The sequence below is a fragment of the Aegilops tauschii genome, chromosome 2 (genome assembly GCF_002575655.3).
Source record: "Aegilops tauschii subsp. strangulata cultivar AL8/78 chromosome 2, Aet v6.0, whole genome shotgun sequence".
Lineage (NCBI taxonomy): Eukaryota > Viridiplantae > Streptophyta > Magnoliopsida > Poales > Poaceae > Aegilops > Aegilops tauschii.
In genome coordinates, this window is record NC_053036.3 from 409,285,465 (window position 1) to 409,294,149 (window position 8,685).

Below are 8,685 nucleotides of genomic sequence, written 5' to 3' on the forward strand. Positions count from 1 at the left end.
ATAATATGAGTCCTAGTCGGCTACGTCGGTGGAGAGAAATCTTGTATGCCAAGTCTTGCAAAATCTTCCGTGTATGTGTCATGGGTTGCCCGAAGTGGCCAGCTAATGAACCGCCACGGGGTCCTCGACCCACGTCGACCAGCCCACCATGGTTTAAATTATAGGATTGGTGCTAATGCTCGCATTTTTCTGAATTTATTTCAGCCTTTTTGGTGATGTTCGTTCAGTGAAAGGATATGTTCCTGTCGACTATGACACACATGTGGTAACTTCATCAATATCAAGATGTTGTGTCAGCTTAATATCTCGAAGGCGCTCATAGGATAGGGTGTCCATGCGTGTGTTCATAGGAATGATTGTATGTGCATGTATGTGAGCAGGTTGTACTGTGTTAAAATCTACCATACCGCATACACATGTACTCCCTCTGTTCTAAAATATTTGTTGGAAATAGATATATCTAGATGTATTTTAGTTCTAAATGCATTCATTTTTATTTTTTTCAGCAAGTATTCCCCAGCGGAGGGAGTACATGACTCTGTTTACTTTTCGAAGTAAGTCACGTGACACGCAAAGACTTTGATTCCTAGTACACTAGTATCTCTAGATCATAAGCCTGAAACCCAGTAGTTCTCACTTTGTCCTGTTATTTGGTTTGTTAGTGCAGACTGATAAATAGGATTTTAAGTTGAACTCTGCAGACGGGAGAAACGCAAGGAGGCTGCCACAAGTTCGAAATTCCTAGAAGAGTAACTTCAACGTCGAAGAAACCAGGTGACTCCTTTCAATTTCATGGCGATCCTCGTATATTGTGTTACTTCCAAAGCCTTGGCGCCGCACACTCCAGAGGTTTTTCGGCAACAACGGAGCACTGGTATATCTGCATCAGCTCGTCCCCGGCGAATCCCTATCGGCTTAACCACGAAGTCTTGGGGCATCAACTCGCCGATAAGAAGAGCAACACAGTATGTGGATACGATGTCTCCCCCTCTCTAATCTTGTTCTTGGGATGCATGAACATATCATTTCCCCACCCTCTTCTCTCTAACCATCTCGTTCTTAGCACGCATGAACTAGCATATATCATTTGCCCATCTTATTAACTTGTAGTACATCGATGATAGCATGAGTGATTGAGAAGTATCAACAAACTTCGTGTTGATCTACAAGGTTGTTACGCAAAGTATCATATTTTCACATGTTTTTATTTCAGAATCCCAGCGGTCGGTGGAGACCCCGGAGAACTGCTACGAGCCAATCTCCCAATACCCGCTTTTCTTCATGGTAAGTGCAGACAAGTCGCACCATTGCCCGCGTAGCGTTTCATCAATTTCCCTTTCTCATGTTCACAAGCTGTGAGCTTCTCAGGGTCACGTGGCTTGTTGGTGCCTTCTTTCTTGCAGCACCTGCTTACTGGCGATTCAGAGCACTGGAAGGTAAACCCAAATATGATAATATTCCTACTTGTAACATGTTAATATCTTGGTGTGCGTTTTTTATTTCAACTTCTCTCTTTGTGTATTATAAATCACACACGATAGATAAGGCGGAGCAAACAGCAGAGGCAACAATCGAGATGGTCGAGAAGGTTGCGGAGGCGGCGGAGAGAATCGCCGACGACGTCTCTGAAGCGTTTCCCGGTAATGAAAGACTCAAGAAGGTAGCATCCAGTGTCAAAGCCGTGGCAGATGAGATCGAGAAGGATATGGACAAAGCCGAGGCCATACTCCATAAGGTTAGGCCAAGTCAACTGCCAACTGCAGTAATTTGTTACTTCCACGTTTGTCTTTCCGTTATTCCGTGGTACCTCCGCGTTCAAATTATGGCAGTTAATGGTGTCACTGTACTGGCTTAACTAGTCACTGTACTGGCTTAACTAGTCACTGTACTGGCTTAACTAGCTCATGGTACACGTTGCCTGTTGTTCATTGCTTTATGCAAGAATTGAAAGGCTAAGCATGTCAGTATGATAGAGTTGGAGATATGCATGTTAGGGCATTCTTTAACGCCGACCCCAAATCGGACATCGTATCCGTCCACGGACAAGTGGGGACCTGTCCGTAGAAACGGGTGCGGGAGCCAGTCATCCAAAGCTAACCGTGAACATTCATCTTTTTATTTTTAAGTCTACAAGCTCAAAATGACCGCATATCAGATCGTAGTTTATCTAGAAATGTTCAAGTGTGGCAGTAGTTCTAGTTTAAATATTATAATTCAACAAAGTTTTTAAATTAAAGTAGTTCAAACTTGAATTTAACTAGCACATATGTACTAGATGCCCCCTTTAACCGCCCAGATGCCCAATCAAATCTTTCTTCAGTTGCTCGTGAATTGCTCGATGCCGAATTTACTGATGCATTTAAAAAAGCTCATCAAATGTGTCCGGATTCTGCTCTGAAAGTTCGATACAATCACCCATGTTTTCAAATTCAAGAGTTGTGTCAGCACCCTCACCCTCATCCTTCATGATCATGTCGTGCATGATCACACAATAAGTCATCACTCACAAGGGTCTCCCGATCCAGTTATTTAGCAGGTCCAGGAACAACTACAAAACGAGTCTGGAAAACTTCAAATGCTCTCTCAACATCCTTTCTAGTTGCTTCTTGTCTTTGGCCATACTGAGACATTTGCTGACCAAGTGGGTTAGAGATGGCCTTGACAAAGATAGACCATTGAGGATAGATACCGTCAAAAAGATAGTAGTTAATGTTGTATTCATGCCAATTGACAGTATAGTCGCAAGGAGAAGCTTTCCCTTCAGTCAGCCTAGTAAACAATGGCGTTGCAGCACATTGATGCCATTGTGAGATCCGGGCATGCCAAAGAAAGCGTGCCAAATTCAGAGATCATGTGCTGCACCTAATATGCTCTTGTTGAGCTTTTGGACAGTTTTTTCATCTCCAATGCATGCAGTCAAGAGATCCGAGCAAACCTAGTCACCTTCTTGCTTCGGACATTGGCAAGAGCCTCTCGGTGCCTACAACAGTTGTTTCTCTCAAGTACTGAGGTCCAAACACCGAGACCGCGGCGGTAGCAAACCTGACCATGGCATCTCTGCTGTCGGCGTTCTGGCAACGGGGGTCCCCAGACTTGCTTGCCTGCGGCCCACGGCGTGGGTCCACTAACGGCCTGGTATGGCCCATCTTCACCAGCGAACACTCAAGACCCTCGCGAGGGGCCAAGCCTCGCGAGGCGGGTGACACAAGACCTCCTCAGGGGCAGCCTCACTAGGCTGGCTCGCGAGGGGCGGAGAGATCAAGGCGAGGGGCACCTCGTGAGGTTCCCGTGACGTGAGCCATGACGACTAAGGCCAGGCGGGCGCCAGCGGGCGCAGAGTACTGGTTTCCCCTTTGGTGCTAAAGGAGCAGGCACGGGAGAGGAGTCCCGAGGCATCAGGCAAAGGTTTCCATATCGGTGCAACGAGACCAAGGCCAGCAGGACGGCAGGACGGAGGTCATCGCGGAGCCCACGACGGCGTCACCACCAGAGCCTTTGGCAGGCGAAGACCACCTTTTGTCAGGATAGCTTGTACTAGCTGTCCCCCTTCAAATTGGCCATTGTGGGATCCCTTCCCGCCTAACATTTGGGAAGAGAACCCAGGCCTCTATAAATAGGACTAACCACCACTGTAGGAGGCAACTGATTTTGCCCCAACTAATCTTGGATCAGATCCATTCCATCCACACACGCACAAGCTCGCCGAGCTCAAGAACACCTCTCCTCGGGAGGTAGTTCTTCCCTTGTACTTGTTCATCCCCAGCCTACAAGGCAATCCACCACACCACACTGGAGTAGGGTATTACACCACATCGATGGCCCGAACCAGTATAAACTCTTGTGTACCTTGTTCTTCGAGTTCGGCGAGCTAGGCTTTGAGATCGTGGTGAGAGCGTAAGCTAGGGGGAGAGAGATCTTCGTGCGCACCCCAGAGTTCGAACCTCAAGGGTTTTGCCGGAACCCGTAATCCAACATCTGCATGTGCTCTTAGACATCTGGGTATTTGTCCCATGAACCAACAGTCGTGCCATATGCAAGCATCGGCAATGCGGCCGTGCACTTCCAGTAACCAAAGAATCCAATCCTTCCTACGACATCCTTCTTCAAGATGAAGTAGTCATCAAAGGATCGGACGCCATCGTAGAGACAATCAAAGACATTTATTCGCATCCGAAAGCACCGGCGAAAATTTTCAGTGAATAGGGCATCGGGGGGAAAGTAGTCGTCCATCGGCGTCAAATGGCCATGTACCCTATTTTGATTGAGCACTCAATGACCTTTGATTAACCCCTTGAAATTGAGAACATGCTCTTCTGCATGCTCCATGTCTGCAAGGACCGCCTACATCATTGTCGTCTCATCCGTGTAGTCCTTCGTGTTGGACGATTCATCGAATGACTCAGTGTATTGCATGTATATGTACTCCATATCTGAATCGAAGGGACACAAAAAATTAGCATGGGAATTTCACCAAATACTTGTCGGGGTAGTGACTACCGTAAGGGCGGCTGCTACCTACGCAGCAGACGAACGAGAGGTGAGCAGCGGCGACGGAGGACAAACAGCATGGTGTCCAGTGGAGCGGTGGAGCTCACGAAGGTTGCGGAGTTCCGAGAAGGGTTTGGCTGGCGACCGGGGTGGTGGAGTAGCGGCGGCGGCAAGAGAGAAAATGTATGCAGAGAAAGAGGGAAGGATGGAGAGATGGGGTCCGGGAGAGGTTTTGGGTGGGACTTTGGGTGGCCCAGGGGTGTCGGAGTCCTACGTGGCTACTATCTGAACACCTGCAAAGCCCCCTAGTTTGCTTCCGGTTTGCGGGAAAAAGAACGTCTGAATCGGTCAGCGGATGAATGCAGGGCCGCGTTGGATGGCAAAGGATGTCCGGACCGCGCGGTCCGGACAGATGCGGGCGGTTTGAGGGTCTGCTTTGGAGGTGCCCTTAAACTGTATCGCTACTTGTGTAGGACACAAACAATGTAAAAAATGAACCCTGGCAATACCAGTAACAACTAGACCGGTGTTTCATCTTTTCTACAACCCAAATACCTTCCCCAACACCGCGTGGTCCACGGCTCACCATTGACCCACCGAATCTACTATAGCCACGGTTGCCACCACTACCACCATTGATGTCGTCGTCACCATCGACATCGTCCTTGGTTCTCCATTGTTGTCTTTGGAAGGAGAGTAACCCATTAATTGACAAGTGTGCCCCATATGTCATGTTGGGTATTGAGGGTGGCTCTATTGGGAACTACATAAGCAGCCAACCTAAAACCCCACATTTTCTTTGCGAGAATGCTAGGGTCATATATTAAAATTGTTCAATCCTTACAAGGCCATCCTTATAAGAATAGAAAATAACATACTGGCCAGTGGATATATCAACGTTGTTTTCCTCATGCATTCGGCAATGGCGTGCCGTGAGCAAGGACTGATGCCCAAGGTAGAACCTGACACAACGACTAGGAAGTCGCCAGTCGGAGCTCGAAGAAGCCGTTGGCACCGAACTGAGGATAAAATCATTATTTCGGAGAAGAAAGTGGCAAGGAGGGTTGGACAACCATGCATGATTTGTCCAGACAGAATTTGGGAGGCATAACCTCGAAGACCACCTAGAAAGACATAGACAGAAAGAGGGCCCTAATATGGTGCATACGAAAGCACAACACACCCTCTGTTGGTGTCCTGGATTAGGGAGTGCTTGCCACGTCGGCCTGCCGGTCATGGGCCGGGTCGACGACCCATCGAAGACTGACGAATGGGCCATGATAGCCCTGGTCCACGATGTAATAAAGATGAAGATCTCATGGAGGCTTAGCGTACACTTCAAGCATATTTGGATGATTGGCATGCTTATCCCTAGATTGTAATCGGCCATGTGTAAACCCTAGGTACCCCCGGTGTCTATATAAGTCGTGGGGTTTAGTCTGTAGAGGCACGCTTATGCAGTTTTAGAGCTTAGAACATCTTCATACGATCTTGAGGTAGATCATACTGTACTTTGTACCTCATCACAATCAATATATAAGAAGTAGGATGTATTACCTCATCAAGAGGGCTTAAACCTGGGTAAAACATTATGTCCCTACTTTTTCTGTTACCATCTAGCTCAGAGCACCAAGTTTGGCACCCCCCTACCTGAGACCTGCCAGTTTTAGCACCAACACCCTCCACAGATGCCAATCGGCATCGTTGGGATGAGTAGAAGATGAGCATAATTTATTGCACACCACTAATGACGACATCGCCTCCTCACCATTGACTAGACACATAGAATGAACCCTAGCGAGGGCTAGAGCGTCCCAATCTCCAAGATCAATGAGATCGGGTTTCCCACCACCTCGACGATGCTGTAAGGCTTCTAAAGACGATGATGGCTACATGGGACACCCTAACTGCATGGTTTTCATGAGGGAGATGAAAGAGTTCCCCAAGAAAATATTGGGAGAGCTCCACTAACCACTTATTGGTGAACAGTTGGAGATGTTCTAAGTGCTAGCCTCTACCAAACACACACCGCACCACATCTTAAGCCCCTCCACAACAACCCCACCCAATGCTCACCTAACCCCTCTATTTTACTCACTCTTTGACCCTGCTGTCTCACTTCTCTTTGTTATCTCTCTGACTTAGATGCCCCACTTCTCTCCATCACCTCTTTAACCATGTCGGCTTCCTTTCCCTCAACTTTCTCGACCGCAAACTTATCCCCCTCATTTCCTCTTGTGTATGTAATCGCCTCCCTCCTCACATGTCCAAACCGCCACCCTCACACATGTAGTAGTGGGGTAGAGCCCCATCAAAGATACTCCCTATCTGTGGCATGGGATCTTCTCGGGGGATCTCCCCTATCAAATAAGAGCATCTCCGGCCTATAATCCTTTATCCCCTAAAAAAATTAGGGAAGTAACCCCCACCAAGCCCTTCTCGTATTTTTAGTTCATCAAAATTCTAGCTTTTCGTCCCTCAAAACATACCTCTTCATCATGATTTTGCTCTGAGAAGAGCAACTCTCAGTAAAAAAAAATAGAACCAACCCCCCCCCCAACACACATGCGAAAAAATAATCCCCCTCCCCCCCCCCACAAACATTCATAGCGTGCGTGCCAGCCGATGTGTTGCCTAATTGGCCAGCCACGGGTTATAAATCGGCACTGGCTCTCCCCAAAACCTACTCCCTAGCCGCCTCCAACATTTCCACTCTTTCCCCATAGGATCCCCGTTGCCATCGCCGTATTCGAGCTTGTCGCTGTCGTGCCTAACACGTGCCACCCTACACTCGTCGTTGCACGGTCGGGATATTGTGTCGTCGCCCGATATAGTACGTCGTCCTCTCATTTGAGCGACGCGCCCATCTTGTCACAAAGGACCGCACGTACATGACGGCGGTGAGGCATTAGAAGCTACCGACGGGGATCCGATCTCGGAGGAGGGGAGGAGAATGATGACACTATGGAGGTGGAGGAGTAGCTCGTCGCCGCTGTATTCAAAGTCGCCGGCATGGGCGGGGAGCAAGCCAACATGGTGGAGGAGGGTGGAGCATCATCCGCCTCTTCTTGTGGAAGGAGGCAGAGACACAGTACCATGCCGTCCTCGTCAAGGAGGCGAAGCACCATATGACGGAGGCGCAAGTCGAAGTCAAGCACGCCGCTGTTGTCATCATGGTCGAGCTCCTCGCCAACCTAGACCTCGTCGTCGAGAACGGCCCATCCTTGAGTTTGTCAATGATGAGGGAGCAAATGTTCACCTAGCTTGACGACATGGACTCCGACTCCGATGACATGTCATGAATTTGCCCAGCCACCAATGACCACAAGGCTAGTGGCTTTGGCACCACGGTGATAGATCTCTCCTCCGACGAGGAGTAGTAGTAGTTTATTTATCTCATTTTAGATCATTGTAGTGTTTAAGTATGATATGATTATGTTCAAGGTGATAGTATTGTGTAATTATGCAATGTATCCAGACTAAATTTATATGAAAATTTGAGCATTTTGGTAGGTCATAGATGGGGTTGTCTACGGTAGTGTAAAAGTAAAGTAGAACTGTTTTGGGCTCACTGGCATTTGATGGCAACTAGTAATTAGTAACGGTACATTGAGTACAACATGAGGTGATTGTTGTGTGAAGACGTTTGGTTCATATATTGATGAAACTAATTATAATTCTCTTGATTCAACACAGATAGATGAGATAGAGGAAGAGGTGGATTCCGTAGTGGAGTCTTTTACGAAGAAAGGATCGGGAAAGAATAAGTAGCGGATGTATATGTACACTCTAAAGAGATGTGTTTGTAACTCATCCACTATATCGGAGAAGGCTAGATGAAATTACTTTGAACTGTATTGGCACATGGGAGTTTTAGTGAACCACTTCGATACTATCATCACAAACCGAATAGCCCACACATTTCCAGATTCAAATTTGATATTCGATTTGATCGATGAAACATAATTTAATTATGTGTCATACATATTATACTATTGAATTCATATACACAAAAATTCCAACGGTATAATTTTTATGGCAACAAGTCATGTATTTATTGGTCAAACTGGTTTCTTTTTTCGAAAAAAGAGGACACCGGCCTTTGCATCGGTTGATGCACACATCCATGTATTATTGATTCTTTAACAATGTTAAATAATGCTCAACAACGACGTTGAATAAATCGATTTACAAAAA

The 8,685-nt window shown here is 47.1% G+C and overlaps 1 long non-coding RNA gene across 1 annotated transcript; it reads left to right on the forward strand.

The window, feature by feature from the left end:
* Positions 1 to 520: 520 nt before the first annotated feature.
* LOC109774039 (uncharacterized) lies at positions 521 to 8,417 on the forward strand. Its single transcript, XR_012203840.1, has 5 exons — positions 521 to 965; positions 1,214 to 1,284; positions 1,369 to 1,436; positions 1,542 to 1,735; positions 8,185 to 8,417. It is a non-coding gene; the product is annotated as an uncharacterized lncRNA (long non-coding RNA).
* Positions 8,418 to 8,685: the final 268 nt, after the last annotated feature.